At 35.7% G+C, this 18,610-nt stretch overlaps 1 protein-coding gene across 2 annotated transcripts in view; it reads right to left on the bottom strand.

Annotated features, from left to right (window-relative positions):
• LOC150077533 (CD151 antigen-like) overlaps positions 1-18,610 on the bottom strand; it is a 240,477-nt gene that overhangs the window by 40,806 nt on the left and 181,061 nt on the right. For both annotated transcript variants that reach the window (XM_090385628.1, XM_090385630.1), the window contains exon 2: positions 8,275-8,434. The gene's annotated coding sequence lies outside the window, so the exon portion shown is untranslated. The remainder of the gene's footprint in view (positions 1-8,274; positions 8,435-18,610) is intronic.

The raw sequence follows: 18,610 nt of genomic DNA on the forward strand, positions 1-18,610 counted from the left end.
AAGCTTTATGAGAGATTATTAGTGCCTAGGATGCAGAAGGTTTTGGCTGCAAATAATATGAGTTCTAATTCACAATTCGGCTTTAAGAAAGGCTCCTCCACTGAAGATGCCATCAGAAATTTGGTGAATCTATGTAGAACTACATACAAGAAATACATGATGGTTGTTTTTATCGACTTTGAGGGCGCTTTCGATACACTCTGGTGTATCGAAAGCGCCCTCTCTGGTGGGAGAACGCCCTCAGGTCACTTCGAGAGGCAGAATGTGATGATTTACTATATCACGTTATTAGATCTTATTTTTCAAATAGGCAGATAAGTCATCTCACAACACTTGGTATTTTCTTTTCAAAATTCATTTCCAGAGGATGCCCACAAGGTTCAGTCCTTGGGCCTCTCCTCTGGAATTCTGTTTTAGACCAATGGTTACTAAAAGAAAGTCAAATTTGCAATAAAATAGCATATGCTGACGATTTAGTGCTATGCATACCAGGCAGGTCAAGACTTTTGCTAGAAACACATGTGAAAGAAATCCTGGATGATTTGCTGGAATGGTCTAGAATAAACAAATTAAATTTTTCTGAGACGAAAACGAAAATTATGATCTTCAACAATAAAGTGGATTATAACAGACCTCCTAAACTTCATATCAACAATGTCCAAATTCCTTATGTTTCTCAAAATAAATATCTTGGTCTCTTAATTGATGATAAATTTTCTTTTATCCCCCACGTAAAGAACTTAGCTGAAAAGATTAAAAAGTTTACTGCCAATGTGATTAGGCTCTCAAGAGCTGAATGGGGTATAAAGCACAAAACTTTCGCATTATATTATAAGGCTATATTTTTGCCAATTGTAGTATATGCGGATGCCATATGGTTTCCTAGGGTCACTCACGTCACAGTGAAGGCCAAACTTTTATCATTGCAGAGAAAGATGATATTGGCAACACACAGATGCTGCAGAACAACATCAAGTAATGCTTTACAAGTGATCTCAGGTTGTATCCCGATTGACCTTTACGTGGCATACCGAGGCATGATTTCTAATTTAAAGAAAAGTTTGGCAACTCAAATCCTCGACATTGCAAGTAATCCGGCCACGGACATTCGGCAGGAGAAAATTAATCTTTGGACAAAATTCACTGAGAAATGGAAATACAGATGGCAATCCAGTGAAACAGGATTCACTACCAGGGAGTTCATTGAAGATGCAACGTTTGCTGTAAATAAGAAAGTTATGGGATGGTTTTATCCTTCAATGATAACATCATATTTAATAACTGGACATGGTTCACTGCGGGATAAATTGTGTAAATTTGGACTTGAATCTGACCCTTTGTGTTTTTGTGGGGTAGTAGAAGATTGGAGGCATGTTCTGCTTTATTGCCCGGCATATGACGACTTCAGATAAGAACTATTTAACAGCACTCAACCTATTAGGACTGAAAACCTCGATATTTTGATTCAAGATGCCAAGAACTTTGCAGAATTCCAATCTTTTTCAGACAAGGTGTTTAAAAGAAGATGCACCACCTTGTTTACTAATTCTAGAAGTGGACAGTAGACTGATGTATTCATGAAATTATATTTCTACCTTACAACTGTTAACTTAGAAACTAAATGTTGTGTTCTTAAATTAGTAATAATATAGAATGTATAAAATGGTATTAACTATACATAAAAAATTTTTTTTTACATAGAATTTTTTTTATTCATTTTTTTGTTTATTATTATTTTTCTATTTAATTATTTATTTTGTATTATTTATTTATTTTCCATCGGGTTGGGCAGCCTGAGGGCGCCTGTCCTTTGGTATTGCACTCCTTCCACTGGACGACAAATTGGTGCAGCAGCACACTCGAAGGCCCACGTTATGAAATACGTCCCAGGGAACTTTTTTTTTTTCCACTGGCACATGGTCCTAAGCAGGTCTTTATTAATTGTACATAAAATTTAAAGGTAAAGAATTTTAAATTTGAATCTTATTTCCATAGTGATCAAATATGAAATATTTACAAGATTTATTCTGTTACTGCTTTGGGACCGGCTTTAAGATTTTTCTTTTCTTTTTTTTAAAGATTTTCTGTGCAAAAAAGTCACTGATTCAAGTCCAGAAACGTTAACGATTCCACTTGAAATAAAGTCAATATACGAACAACGGAAACGTCTCTTTATCTGTCAAAGGCCGATGAAATACCATCGATCCCTTGCATCCCGCACTTATCACTCAGATGTAAATAGATTTTTCCGCTCGATGCAGCTGCTTTTATATTCTTACCGACTAGAAACAGCCATCTCTACGGCACTTGCGGATATCGAACAGCTGCGTCCATTTCCATTATGCCCTGAAAATTGGAAGATGCAAGCAGTGAAAGAGTTAAATAAGCAAAAAAGGAAATTTATCGAGCCCTTGAACTTGTATAAAATGCAGGTGTCTAATAGTAATGAAGACAAAAGCGTATAGGTTGGGTTCATATGAAAGAGGGTTTTAAAAATGAGAAGAAAATATGAGTGGACAGACACCATAAAGACTCGGAAGAAGAATAAGTTCTATCTCAATTGTGGTATTCCATTGAATTATTTTAAGACTTAATTTTAAGTTCAAGAAGTGGAAATCATCTAGTCTACAATACGCATTCAGCTAGAAAATAATTCATTAATATTAAAAAGTGCTCAAGTTAACAATGAAAGAGACCAGTACTAGATTTGATTTACTGTATTCGCTGCTATTTATCTTCCCACCACATTGATACGCACTGGTAAACAAATTTTTACCCCAATTAGTAGTAGTAGTGGTGGAATGTGATGCAAGAAAGCAAGTATATGAGCGTATGCAGCATCAGCCAAAAAAAAAAAAAAAAAAACACACCATTCCCTCCAACTGCCTGTCCAGTTCCTCCTTAAATTTATTCAACCTATCAACTTCCACAACGACAGATGGAAGTTTGTTTCAGCAATTAACCACCCGCTGGCTAAAGGCAAATTTCCGCACATCTATTCTACATCTGTCCTTTCTTAATTTGAATTTAAGCCTCCTTAGGTTCGTAATCTGAACAAGTGGAAGGATCCCATCAGAATTCAGCGTGCTCAACCCATTCAAGGCCTTATACACCTCAATCAGATCACCGCGCAGGTGCCTAGTCTCCAGCCACTGCAATTTGCAGAACTTAAACCTCTCTTGGTAAGAGGATCCCTTCATTCCCCTCACCAATCTTGTTGCCCTTCTCTGTATACGCTCAAGTAAATCTACATCCTTCCTAAAATGAGGCCTCCAGACCTGTACGCAGTACTCAAGGCGTGGCCTGACCATTGCCTTATATAGAGGGACAGTCACCTCCTTTTCCCTGCTAGCAAAATTCCTATATATCATTGACAAAACCCCATGACCTGCCCTGGCAGCCTATCTGCATTGCTCATAAAACTTCATATCTGAGTGCACAATTACTCCCAGGTCTTTTTCATTTTCTACCACCTTTAGTGTAGTACCACACAGTTGGTACTTTTCTCTCGGGTTATTTCTACCTATATGCAGTACTTTGCATTTGTCAAGGTGAAACTGCCATTACTGTCATTAACAACCCTGCCAACCTTTGTATCATCTGCAAACTTCGACACTAAGCCTGATATACCTTCATCAATATCATTGATAAATATACAAAACAATAGTGGACCCAACACCGAATCCTGTGGGACACCACTAGTAACATTAGTCCACGAAGAGCAGCACCCATTGATTACCACCCTCTGTCTTCTCCCACTTAACCATCCTTTTATCCATTGTAGCAACTTACCCTTAATACCATTCTGCACCCATTTGTACAATAGTCTTCCATGCGCAACAGTGTCAAAAGCTTTCCTGAAATCCAAATGTATGATATCAAAATTTATTTTTTGCATCCAGTTCCTTTGTAACCACATCATCGGCGATACATTTAACCCTTGACTACTAACCATGACGAGACTTTGTACAGCAGGCTGTCAGTTCTCAAATTTGTTCCGGACAGAATTTTTAACTTCGCACCGATATGAACTTTACAGTTTCTTGTGGTGACAAGTGAGTAACTAATTACTATTACTCTTCATTTCGAGACTATAACTTGAGCCTTGACGGTCTGCCTAAATCGTTCTTTGGTCAACAGAAAGGTTTGGGAGAGGGTGAAGATTGACGTATTGTCAATTTCTAGTTTACACATAATATTGCACAAGCTGTGCAATTTTAAATGAACATGATGTAAAAGCAAATGAGGCGTCAGTATAATATGCTTGTAAACCGTGTACATTCTACCATCGGTGCCTGTTTTATTTGCTTAAAACCCTGAATTTCGTGAGGGAACTGTTGTTATTGTTGTAATAGAAGTTTTAGGAGAATCAGCGACTAAGGCCTTATTGCTCTGTACATACTGTCTGTAAACTGCGTAAGTTCTGTGGTCGATTTTGTTTTCTGGACGAAAATCCCAGTTTGTGGGAGGTAAAACCATGCTATCCTCGCCTGAGACCGACTGATTGAGCGATGTTGTGTAAAAGGCCTATAAAAATTCCTTATGTTATCGACGGGACTCCAACGCGGGTCTTTTCCACCTGGGGGAGAACGGCGATTTTACCAACTGTTCTACCCACGAGGGCGGAGGGGACTGTATGCACTCCTTGCTGAAGAACGACTGATTCGGCCACGGTGTGAAAAGATCTCATAAAATTCCTTCTCTTGAAGGGATCGAGCCCAGGCTCTTTCCAACGTAGTGTGGATTGGTTAGGTGTGGTTTTAGTGCTAAAGAAGCTAAACTATGAGGCGTTAGTATATTATGTCTGTAACTGTGTACAGACACAATATACTAATCACACATTAGTATATATATCGGTCGGTTTGCTGGACGAAAAACAGGAGTTTCCAGGAGAAAAAAAACATGCGACTCTCGCTTGTGACCAACTGTTAGGCGTGGAAAGACAGCGATCGTAAATTCCTGTGCTTGCCCTCAATGATGTGTGTGTACATACATGTGTGTGTGTGTGTGGTAACCCTTCTTTCTAAAGTGTCCCAGGTGTGCTCTATTGGATTGAGGCCTAGGATTCTGCTTGGCAATTCCATATTAGCTGTATTGTCCCACTGAATGTATTGGTTCACGAGTAGAGCTCCTTGAAATCGTGCATTATTATCTATTATAAGAAAGTTCGGCCTTTCTTTTAATGGACAAAAAATTACTCTTGTAAAAGGGCGATCATCTCGATACCTTACAATCATGAGAGTTCCTCACGGGAATAAATGGAGATCTGTACGACACTGATTTTAGCTCACACCTTTAAACCACCACCTCTGAACGTGTCTCTTTCCACGATGTTAGCGGATGGAATGTCGTTACCTCTTATTTCCAGATGAAAATGTGTCGCGTGTCCAACACGAGACTCCATCTAGAGTCATCTGTGAAGAGCACAATGGCCCATTGCTCCTGGTTCCACACAACAAGCTACCGGCATCGATTCAAAAGGGTTCTTGTGTACAGGGAATCAAGGGAACATAGACGGTATGCCTGAATACAAGTCTTGTAATCTAGAAAGTTCTGAAGCAACTGCCATTCTGTGAAGTCTCCATAACGCCTCGCAGTTAGATCCAGATAACGGTCTGTAAGTGGCAAGAGGATAGCCAAGTGTGTTTGAGAGAGAGTTTGCACGTCTTTCTGAACTGCTAAATGATTTCACTCTATTACGCTATCTGCTTAAAGATGCCACTAGTCACGCTCAGCTACCTCTTCGGCTTGAATTTGTCCCACTCCTCCATTCTCGCTATTTCTTGCTTCCTCAAATAATAATCAAAACGATATATGTGACATTTTCGAAATGTCCGCTCTTTTAAAACCGAAGCAAAAAATGCGAAATACAGAATTTCTGAAAAAGAGGTTGTTTTTATCGGGCCATTCGATGTGCATGTTTTAACAGGCAGCACTCTGTGTTCACTGGTCAGACAGAGATTCCGTTGTTTCATAAATGAACAATATATGGTTTTAATTTTTATTTGCATTTAAAACGTATTCTGGTTTCTGCGTTTGTTCTTTAGCTTTTTAATGCCATTGTAGTTGCTTCGTTTAATGTACGAGCATTTTTACCCCTTGAATTTGCTCAAATCAAACTGGCTAGAAAATATAAACTTTACCAAGTCAAATCACATTTTAAATGAATACGACTTCACTCTTTGAAATTATTTTGTTTGTTGTCCAACGTATGTCACAGACTGAAGAGCACATTTATGTTAGCTGACCTTTGAAAGTTTATGGTGGATAAGCAAGATCTTGATTTATTCCGCAGCATTTGTAGTATATTTGCGTGTCACACAGTTCCTAAGTTGTATTCTTTAATGAATTTAGGAAAAAGAAAATTCTTTACTGTTAAACTATTTTCTCTAAGCTGTACGATACAGGAAAAACTTCATTCATCATGTAGTTAACGTTTCTTTTGCATTTCCGTATGTCCCTGACCCACTTTTGTAGACTCGTAGTAAGATAATTAGAGATCGCAATGTACTCGGGCCTAACTCCACAGAGACTCGGGTATGAGAATTATCTCATAAAAATAAACTAAGGTTATTTAGAGTCTATTAGGAATAATCCGTCCCATTGTAAATGATAACAGGTTACAATGGAATTATTTCATTCTCTTATGACTTCATTATATTTGCAGTTCTGGAAAATTAATCACGATGTGAAAAAATGCAATATTATTTTCAGCTGTTTCAACGATAAACTTAGATATAAATCGCAGTTGATTCATCTCTCTCTCTCTCTCTCTGGTTATTATAAAGTTTTGCTATTTCATGCAAAACGCTACAAATTTCCTCAGTCTTATGTGAAGTATATACAGGGGTGGACAAAATAATACAAACACCTCATATGATAGTAGTAGTTATTGTAATGTCTGCATGACCTATTTATGAACATGCAGTGGTGATTTTTTTCTTTCTTGCAGGTAATACTGTAAAGGGAAGACGACAATTTTGTTCTGTTTTTTTTTGGTTATATAGCTGCCTGTCGTCCTAGTATGGGTAAAGTAATAAAAAAAAATAACTACTGTATAGAATTTTTGTTATTATACGAACCATAATAAACATGCTGTTATTTTGAGAAAAATACTTATTTCATTGTATATTTACCTATAAGGTATAAAAGTAAATTTTGCAGTTAATAGTTCCATATGTGTATTGTTATTACTCATTTATGTTCTTTCAGCTATTTGTAAAGGATTAGCTGCCAGTATAAGGACAGACAACTTAAAAATTGAGGTGATGCACTGGAGACTTACTTCCTATTCATTAAAAAAACATGCATTTTCTCTTTCGCTCTCGGCGTTACTTTTCTTTTAAACAACTGCTCACTCTGTAAAAATCAACCGTACCATGGAATACTGTCCCCACGATCGCCAAACTTCTCTCAAGCTTCTAGATTCAATTTAAAAGAGGTTAATTAACGACTAGTTTCTTAAAAAGCCTTTCCATTCCCTGTCTCAGTTGTTGTTGCTGCTTGCTTTTTCAATAGATATTTCCAAGGGGAATTATTCTTGTGAATTGGTATCTGTAATCCCCAAACTCTTCCAAACCAGTCGGAACACTTGCTGCAACCAGTCAACATTCATTGATTGTCAAACTCCAAACTCACAGAACCAACTTTTTATCTTCCTCATTTACCCCTTTTATTTCTGTTTTCTGGAACAGCCTTTCTTCATATGTATTTCCTGAAAATTACAATCTATAGAAATTCAAGTCTAACATCAGCAAGGCTCTTCTGTCTTCTCAGCCGTCAACCCACGCACGGTACTATACTAAGCTTATCGTTTCTAACACCTTTCGTGTTTGAGGGTTTCATAAAAAAAAAAATATATATATATATATATATATATATATATATATATATATATATATATATATATATATATATATACACACATTCTCTTCAATTTACACATAAAGATCACATTTTAAGGTTTTAACAAGCTTTTTAGTAACCACGGGATCTCGATATCGAAGAAGGACAGTGGTCAAACTATTTTTTATACGTTCGTATCATAATCCACTCTGAGTGTGCAGAGTAGCTTCGAATACGGCCTTACAACTTTCAAAAAAGTATTTTCTCAATAAAAATTTCAAGAAATTTCTACCTAACTGGATTCCGGATGCTTGGAGAACAAGACAGTAAATCAACTATGAATGTAATTTTATCTATTGTGAAGCACAAAGAAAGCTGAATAAAAGTTGAGCAATGCAAAATGAAGAGAGCAAAGAGAGATATACTTACATTATACAAATGGGACTGGAATGACTGGTGACAGGTGGGGAATTTACCTGTCACTTTAGTCACGAAAACGGCAAGAGATAGGGAAGAACAAGATTAGAATCTACCGGCTAGCTGAGGGATCCACATAAATTATGTCTTTGTCTTAACTGATAATATATATCTGGAAGAAAAAAGTACAGACATGAAATTAGTTTTCCGGAACTAACCGCTGAATATATAATGTACAGGAAAATAAGCATACAGTAATGTACTTCAAATATTGTATTAAATTTCAGCGTAACTATGGATAATTCTCTAAATTATCTTACTTAAAGCAAAACTTGATTATAAAATTTTGCATTATTTAAAACTCAAAGCAGTTCGTCAGTTCAACACGAAGATTTCAAGGGTAGCAGCATCATAATATGAAGTTTTTTCTGTGTTAAGAATGACAATTTTTCTTAAAATTTCATTATTAATAAACTATTATAGGAAACATTCAAAATTTTTCAAATAAAACTTTTGAATATTCAAAATTAATACAGAATTTGGTTTATTTTCCCTCACCATTTGTATCAGGATCGATTACAAGTGTACTAGCTTATTCCACAAGCTGTTATTCTTCAATAACTCTACAGAAGTGAAACTGTTTCTCTTCAGCAAGGTTTAAAATTTTAAATGTTAGCTAAAGTTGGCAAAACCACCTTTCTGCTCTTCAGTTCCTGAAGAAACCGGTCAAACCCTGCTATTATCGCAGGTTTCTCACATCCACCGCGAGTTTGCTAATAAAAAAAAATTAATGTGTAAATTTATACAATTTTTAAAATTTATTTTTGTTACATACGCCATCTTAAAGGCAATAACGCTAATCTTGTGCAGAATCCTGTTCGCTGCATAAATAAAGAAAGGATAACAAGGTAGCCATAAAACTTCCGACCTTGTAACCAAACTTTGAAAATCGCAATCTGCGACAAAATAAATGAAAGCACGTTAATGAGGAGACTTCATTATGAACTGTCACTTCCTTCTAACAAGTACATCCAGGTGGTGCATTCGTTTGCGGTTTTCATAAAAGAATAAAATACATACGATATAAATTAGCGAGAAACTGGCTAGCTACTGCAGATGAACTAAATGCATGCACAGTTTCTCCTGTAATTAAATTACTTGCTTCTTGTTTGTCATGTGGACTCGTATTAAAGCACAAAGCCTAAACTGTTTTTCAGGGTTTACTTCAATGACATAAGCTTAAATTACAACAGCAAATACGTTATTCCAGGGCTCATAAAAACAATCAGTAACGTCAAAATAAATAATTACTGGTGAATTATTGTCTATTGATTAATAGTTAACTGTTATGACTTCTAGCGAACTGTTAATGAGATCGTTAAAAAAGGAGGCTGAACATTGAAAGTTTTTACTTTGTTACCAAAATACGAAATATGTTTGCTTTATATAACAAAACTTGTTCAGTTTTCTTGGATGCGTATCTGTTACTCGCATATGACGTCTTTGGTCCGGCTTGGGAAATACTGTATTTACTAATTGTTATACTGGCTATTCATCCATACAGTATTTACATTTATCGTCATACGGGAAGTAAGAGAATGTTGGCGACTGCAGTGGTTGAGGATATTGTATTCCATAATTAGGATTTGCTCCAAGATTCAGTAAATGTAGGGCATGCTAGCGATGCTTTGTGCTAGGATGCCATCTGATACCTTGTGGGCAGTTCAGGTCTGCTTTGTCCATTGTACCTTAAATAGGCACTGGGACTTTCTAACTCTGTTACTGGAAACCGTACTGCATATTAAATGATCGAAATCAAACTTTTGAATGAGACAAGGGGACTTAATAGGATGGAGACCAGAAATAAAACAAAAATCATTTATTAGAAATTAAAAGTAAGCCACATTAAGAGTGATATAAACAGATAGATGCCCTGCTTCTTACATGAGATTTAGATAGCCCACTAGGCAACTGCTTTGAGTTCGTCTTTTGGCGAGGTCTGTTTTTACTGGCAAATAAATAATGCCCAGGATTCGAAGAGGTGTTAGTTCAAACCTGACGGTCTATATACAGATAATATGCATATTTTATGTAGAGTTAGCAAACTTATAAATAACTGAATTATTAACTGAATGATTAGTCTGTCATTGAATAGACCGAAGAGTTCAAAGGCCACTCTTGTACCTCGAGTTACAATGGTAACCCAGCATGCGCCTATGCTCATCTTTTTTGTACCTCAGCACACTGCACAGTCAGTAGGATCGCCGTCCTCCCTACGCCGGGTGGAAAAGAACTAGTTCGAGTCCCTTCGATGACGGGAGGAACATTTATGGACCTTTTTCACACGGTGGCTGAGTTAGTCGGTCTCAGGCGAGGGTAGTATGGTTTTTACTCCCGGAAACATGGGTTTTTCGTCCAGCAAACAGAAAATCGATCTCAGAACACACTCAACATACACGGAGTAATATGGCCTTAGTTGCTGATGCTCCTAAAACCCTACTACAAAAATAACAATCTGAGCCCGCTGAATACTATATACACATGCTGAGTGGTTTGCACTAATACAGAAAAGACCACGACTCGTTAATATATTGCATATGTAAATTGCGTGTTCTTTGGTAGGTTTTACTATTTTATGGGAGGAAAAATCTGGAATAAAAGAACAGCAGAAAACATACAACCTCTCTCAACTAGTTTTTCCATGTTTTTTATTTTTATTAAGCCCACAAAAGTTCTTCGTCTCCAATCGATCAGGGATTATAGCTATTACGTAAATAAAAATAAAATCAATTTTTATAAAAACTTTCTAGGATACTTCTACAGTAAACTGCTATTAACACAATACGTATGAACATTCTTTATATCAATCACCGATCTACTGTGTAAGGATATATTTTGAAGCACACATAAATAATTAAATTTAAGTTAAGTTTTAAAACCAGAGTTAAATGAAGTTAAGGACATTTTTATGTTTAGAAAATCCAATAAATCCAGTTAAAATAATTTGCTATTAGGATTTCGATATATCCAAGAGCACGATGGACGTCTTTTTTTTTTTTAAATTTTCTGTATTTTACTTGAGGGACTGTAAAAACACGAAAAGGAGTAAAATTCTAGATGTGATATTTACTCGCATGCTGTACTGTAGTTGTTTCCTATATTGGAATTTAGTTTATAAAAAAAAGTATTCGTACATCCATCATGTGTTAACTCAAGTAGATAAAAAACCGTGCTATGGTTCATTCACCTATTTGAGTTTTTATCTAAACAACTTTGTTGACGTAATCATACTTTATTTTTAGTACTTTAGGATATCTTTAATCACAGCAGATAGAATTGGTAGAATCAATTGTCTCCAGCGACTGGCAACATAAAAATGAAACATTTCCATAAATCAATCCTTACGATTTCTAAGTAGTGTGTTGTTCTATCCTGTGCATACCTAACTTGGAAGAAGGGCGAGGAAAATGTGGTCTTTGAAATTCACAAATATTTTTCTCAAGTATTTCTGAAGAAACTGGCACTTTGCCAGAGTACATCGAACCTTGGTACAAGTAGTGTTATTTTATACGCAAAGAAAAGGAAGAATTTTTGCAAACAGTACACTTGGGCACTCGTTTACGATGCTGCGGTTTTGAGAACGGGTCTTTCATCTCGATGTCAGGGAGATGATGTTATGGGGAAATTGGAGAACTGCAAGTAAGAAAGGGAAGGGACCTCATAAGTCTTAGGAACTATTTTCATTCGTTTGAAAGAAGGAACTTTTGACATAAACGAAAAGAAAAAAAAAAAGTGAGCTGGCCTTTTGATGACCGCAGCGGCAAAGAAATTTTTTTCATACACCTGGACGTGAAAAGTACATATGTAAAGAGAAGATTCCTTTATATGGAACAAACTGATGGATTGATCACCAGAGCGTGTCATATTCCGCGAGTCATTCTACCTTCATCCGTCTGTTCTGTACAATTCATGGATAGAAACAAATGTTGCGCTCTGAACAGTGTTTAGAAAAGTGATTTATAACCTTTACAGAACCGAAATATATAGATAGCTGACTGTTTCGTATATAATGGTTTTGCTTTTACTCTTGGTCGTGCTTGTACTGCTAAAACTGGCAATAACCCCAGAATAATTTTTAATGTGGTTATATAAATAACACTTTTGTGGAGATTCCTCTCCAACGTTTCTGCTTAGAGGCAGCAGATGGTGTCCAACGACCAGCATACATTATTCCTGTAAATATATAAATATGTACGTACAGTATTTTAAAATGATTTATATTTTTAATATTCACTAGATCCGACTTCATGAGCCAGAAGTTTTTTCGTATTCTTTTATTAAGATGCTTTATCTTGGTTTGCAAACTGTTATTTCAAGTCTAAACAGGTTCCAAGATTTTAAAAAAATTCCATATATGTAATTACAGATTGCACACGTGGACATGAATTGGCAAACAGAAGGAGATGGTCTCAAGGATCGTGAGAAGTTGACGTACTGAGCGTTAGCAGAATTCAGTTTCATGTTACAGAAGATAAGGTAATTGCTAAAGGTGGAGATTGAGGAAGAAACTTTCAGAAACTCATTGGGTAGTAATTACGGGATTTCCAGTTTTAGGAAATAGGCCAAATGAAGACGCTATCTTCAGCGCATAAGCGAAAGCCCTGAAAAGTATGAAAACAGCGGGGGGGGGGGGGGAGAGGAGCTGATAGGGAACCACCTTGAGAGATCCTTATCTTGGGGTCTTCTGTTAATAATTCATTCTTAAATTCGAAATTAAGTACTTTTTGACAGAATAAGCTTAATCAACAGTATGACTGTTTATGTCCTGATTCTCCAACGGTTCATGTTAAGTATTAAGGTATCTGAGTAATGGTCGCGTGTGTTAGTTTTTCACTGGAGATTTAGACAGATAAGTAGCGAAGAATGCATTATTCTAATAATTTAAGCCAAAGTAAAGAGACTGAGCTGGTCAAAAATCTGACGGACCGAAGTATTTGTTTTAGGCAAAAAGGGAATCACTCTGTACTCAAGACAAGGAGGAACCCAAATTTCATTGAACCTTCTCTTGACCAGGACATCAGCACAATAGTAATACACTTTCTTTTAGTGAGTAATTTGGAAATTGGCCTGCTCTAAGGCTTGAACAGTTAGGTAAGTGATTTTATTGCTTCAATCATTTCTCGCTTGGAGATATTGATCGTGCTAAGGCTCGAAATATTAATACAGTCGTTTCTGGGTTACCAGACGTTCTCGGAGACAGACAGGTGGGATCGACAACCTGTCCCCGGGATGCACACAAATTTTTGAATGTGTCCTCAGAAAGGAGACTCGCAAAAACGCAAATTATTACGTACTTGTTCAATATTCTGCACATTTTATACCGAACTCCTTCGAAATGGTTAGCGATAACATATCCACTAATCACAGTAGTGGTAACTACTATGACTAATTAATGGGAATGCGAGTGGAGTAAGTATAGGGATACTAGATCTGTGGATAGCAAGCCGCAATATGGCACCTACCAGTCTTGCACTTCACTGGTGGATGCGGGATTTTTGGTGCTCTTAATACACAGACATTCATAGTGGAGCCGAGTCCGGCTCCTGTTGCCAGGGGTGGGCACTGGGGGAATTTGTCCATGGGGTGGCTGCTCCCTGGTGGCAGAATGGTCTGTTCATTACATATTACACTACACACTCAGGCCGTTTACACGCGACAAGGAACTTTTTTTTTTTACAATTGGAAACAGGTGGGGACAGGCGTAAGCCTGGGTGCCACCGTAGACAGGATTATATATACCACTATACTATACTAAGCAGCAATATAGCTGTTGCAAACGCTGCAACAGCCATATAACAACAGATATCAAAAAGAAAACATTAAAATTTCACATTTATTTTCTTTCGAGAAAATTAGAATAATTGGAAACAGTAGCGGATTCAGGGTGGAGTGTGGGCGCAGGGGTAACTCCCTGAACTTCGTACTTCAATAATTGTGTTTACATACGTTAATTTAATGAAAGATGGAAAATAAAATACAAAATACAGCTAAAAGTGTGGAGTACAAACATAGCAACTGTGCAAAATAGTACACGTCCACTTTAAAGAGGACGTCTGGTATCGATACATAAGTATAGCTAATGTGGCCTTGAACGGCAGAATAAACTTTGGCTTCACAACGAGTTGCCTGGTATTGCACTACTTTCAAACATTTGTTTGAAACTACAAGGTAGTGCAATTGACAGATTAACCTTTTGGATATGACATTACATTGCCAAAAGGTTAATCTACTATTTAGTCATTGTCTTATGTTATAAACTGCAAATCAACCTTTCAAAAATGGCATTTGCTTGTAAGGTATGCATTACCAGGGCAACTCGTTGAAAGCAAGGTTTATTTCTGTCGGCATTAAGACTACTGCATTAATCAAGAAGTCTGTTGACAGAAAAAAAAATATATATAAACAAATAAGGTGATAAAAAAAATAAATAAATAAACAAATAAGGTAATAAAAAATAAATAAACAAATAAGGTGATAGTCCTAGTTCCATATTATTTAATATCGGTAATTTAATTCCGCTCCTGGAAATATACAATGATATACGTTTATTTTATCACATTGTCTATGTTGGAGCCATTTTGAAGAGTAAAATATGGTAAACCCAATCGTGCAACCTATGGTCGTAACACAGGATGCTCGGTTTGGCGTGAGGCACAGTCGAAAAGATTTGATAAAAATCAAGAAATAAAAACGTTAAGACGTGATGAAAAATGTCAGCTATTTTTCCAAGTGGGATGCTTCGTTTTCAACAATATTATATATTTTATTTATTCTATATGATTAAAGTTTTATTTTAATAACCGTGTTTAGGTTTAAGAAATCTTTGTGAGAGCGATATTAATTCAAAAGTTTTTCCTCTTTAATTTTGCAAGACGAGTATATTATTTAAGGGAATTTGTCTTACAGCTCCGTTAAGCTCATACAACCACTAAATACGGTTAATGATAATATTCTTGTCAAAATGATTAACTCTAAACTCCTCTGACCTTTTCTGCAGTCTAATCTATTTTACTCTATTTCTTATACTTCCGTATAGATTTCAGTAGTCAGAGGAATTAACATCTTCATGGCAACTGCTTATTCCAACTGCTAAACTAGCTCCACAGTTAAGTGGTTCAAAAATACTTTAAAAATATTTATTTTGAATATTTATTTACACAATTTCTTATTTTAAATATTCATATTCTGTTTACAAACTTAAATTTTATAATGTTAAAAAAGGACTGATAATTTTGATATCGATAATAATTATCTCACATATAACATGAATTAAACATAAGGGCAAATGATGATAATTTTTAAGGTGCGTTTCTAGAATTATGAAGGTTTGCTATTTTAGTTAATTATCTCCTCAACAAAATATCGTCCAGGAGATCCAGGATTTGCAAAATGTAATAAGGCTACAAAACGTCTTTTACAAAAAAACCATACAATATGTACGTGCAAGTATTGTATTTTAACAGTTCCCTTCATCTGGAAAGTGACGTCAATCCGTTCATGCTAGGCTTTATATCTTGGAAAGTCACATGGATATCTTATTATGATAGCATTAACTACCCTCCCTTTTAGATATTAGGAAATTATAGTTTTATCCTGTGCTATCTTCTTGACTCTTTCCCTGTAATAACACTTGTGTTGCTTGAGTCAAGACCAAAGCTATTTATGCAATGATATATGCACCCGAAGATTACAGCACTAATGAAAGTAAAAAGGTTAAATTTTATGCGGTGCGGTTTTGAAAATTAAGCCGATAGCATAATTAACCCTCCCTTCTTGCGTTACATTATTTGTGAATGGCTTCCATTTGTCATAATAGCAATTTATCTATACATATTATTTAAAATATTAATAGGAGTAAGATGCCTACTCTCGCAGGTACCCGAGTGTTTCGATCCCTTCCTTCTAGTGGTTGTGGAGAGAAAAAAAAAAAAAAAAAAAAATTCAAATCCAGTCAAAACGGGAAGTTATTTATTGTAATTACACAGTGAAACGCTTTTCAGAAATTGAGATTTTATTTTGTTATATTTTCTAAAATATAATGAAAAATTTCTATAAAAATAGAGACTGAAATATATCTACTTTGGTATAATATTAAAGTATGAGATAAAATACATCTATTTGGTATACCATTAAGGTATGAGAAAGACTCCGGTTTTTTTTTCCCCTTTAGACCATCAACTGGGCACGCCAAAGAAAGCATAGCAGGTACGTTAATTTGCAAAAATTACCAAGCAGCTTTATTTGGGATAAAAGGCAAGAAACAGCGAAAATGGGGAACTTAAATATTGGTTAATAAGATGAAAAATAACTTTAGCAACAAGCCTTTTTATTTTAATAAAGTACACGTATATTCCCGACTGCGTTAGAACAAAAACTCGGGGTTGCGAACCGTTTGAAATCGAACGGAAATCAAAATCTATGAGACTGTATCTTCATAATTGATAATTTGTAACATTTCGTAATGGATAGGTAAAGTCAAACAGATGAATTGCACGTAATGAAGACGTGCATAAACTGGCAATCGCGATCTTCAGATTTAACGGTATTACATTTCTACCTTTGGAAAAAGGAAAGTAGAATGGTAAGAAAATTCCAAGAATGACTATAAGTCAAAATTGAACTTACCACTTATTTGCGTTCATCCTCTTCAAAACAGTTCATTTGGGCAGCTTTGCACAAAGCTATTTATTTCACCATTCAAAGCATTTTCGACATTTCCAAGTGACAGGAATTAAATGATTTCAAAAATGATATATGGGCAGAAATGAACGCCATAATATGCAAATTGTTGGCTTCTATGATGGAAAATATTATTCTAATACTTTAAAGTGCACAAAACCAAACATTATTTATCAAACTATAAAAACTAATGTTTGTAGTTTGGTTATATAAATAATGCGCATAACCAAACATTTTTTACAGTTTGTTAAAATAAATTTAAGATTTCAGTATATATTTTATAGTAAAACATGTTTTAATTCATATTTTAGAAAATAGAGCAAAATAAAATTAGTTACACTTCTCTTCTAGAGCAACAGACTAGCCATTTTTTAAGTTTGTTACATTAAACTTCTTCTTCGTAGCAACAGCAACATTACGTAATTCACACGTGTGTCGCGTGAAGCGAATTTTTTCAGTCCAATAAGATGTATTGTTCTAAAATCTTCGCTTATTTTTATGGACACGTGATCTTGCTTCTAGGCCCAATAATCGAAAGTTTTAGAACGGGTAGCGCATTAACCAATAAAATCAACTGTAATTGAATTTTTATGTTAGATATGAGAACAGCCAAACGACAAAAGAATGTTTATATTCCAAATAACTATTAGAAAGGAATGAAAATAAAAACAGAAATTGCGAATAGCGTGCCTCTCGTTTTAAGTTCAAGTGATTTGAAAGTTTTTAAATCAGGTCTCGTTTAACCGTTATCATATTTGAGGAGGCTGTATACAGTTGCGCTTTCTGAGCTAGTGTGTGTTGTGCATGGCTTCAATTTGTGTAAAGAACAGTTAAAAAAAAAAGAACACCAGTCGTTAAAAAAGATAAACAAAAAACTAAGTGCAAAGAATCTGAAATCCATAGGTGCTGGCAGATGGCTGACTTTCCATAATTTCTCAATTCCAAGGCACGGAAAGACTTAAACCAAGTAAGCCAATTTTTTTTTTTTTTGTTTTGTATAAAGTACACAGTGTTATTTAACTTTTTAAATAAATGTTGATGACAATTTAGAAACTATTATGTGTATTGGAGACCTATACAGATAGTGGTTAGGGTTATCTGACCATTATGTGTCTGTCGTTTTAGTGACCTGTCATTTTAGGCGTTATGTATGTTACTTTTTAGCATCTCAAGATGGGAATTTGCCCCGGGGAATCAAAACCAGGAGTGCAAAAACATGGAATTTAAAAGTAATACAGAGTTAGGCACGTTTATCTTACGATATGGGTCAAAGTAACACTTGCGCACATCTCGGGATTACTTGGTTGTGGCTGCAAAATTCGATATTAGCAAAATGTGCCGAAGACAGCCATACTGTGGAAACTAATGCTTGGGGAACAAACTTAAATAACTGTACCGGTGTGTCAGAGTAGTAAGAACACTTAGTCGAGAACAAGAACCGAGTCTACAGTAATATCAGGTGCGTTGTGAATAAAATGAGTGAATTCTTGATTAGGATAATTAACACTGACATAATGGGGTTAATGGAAATGTGGTGTCACCCAAGATTTGGGGCTGATGAGTTTCACTATGATATAATGTATCTAGGAAAGTAGAAGGGGTGGGTAGT

The sequence above is a fragment of the Mastigoproctus giganteus genome, chromosome 12, assembly GCF_048544385.1.
Source record: "Mastigoproctus giganteus isolate SK-2022 chromosome 12, ASM4854438v1, whole genome shotgun sequence".
Classification (NCBI taxonomy): Eukaryota; Metazoa; Arthropoda; class Arachnida; order Uropygi; family Thelyphonidae; genus Mastigoproctus; species Mastigoproctus giganteus.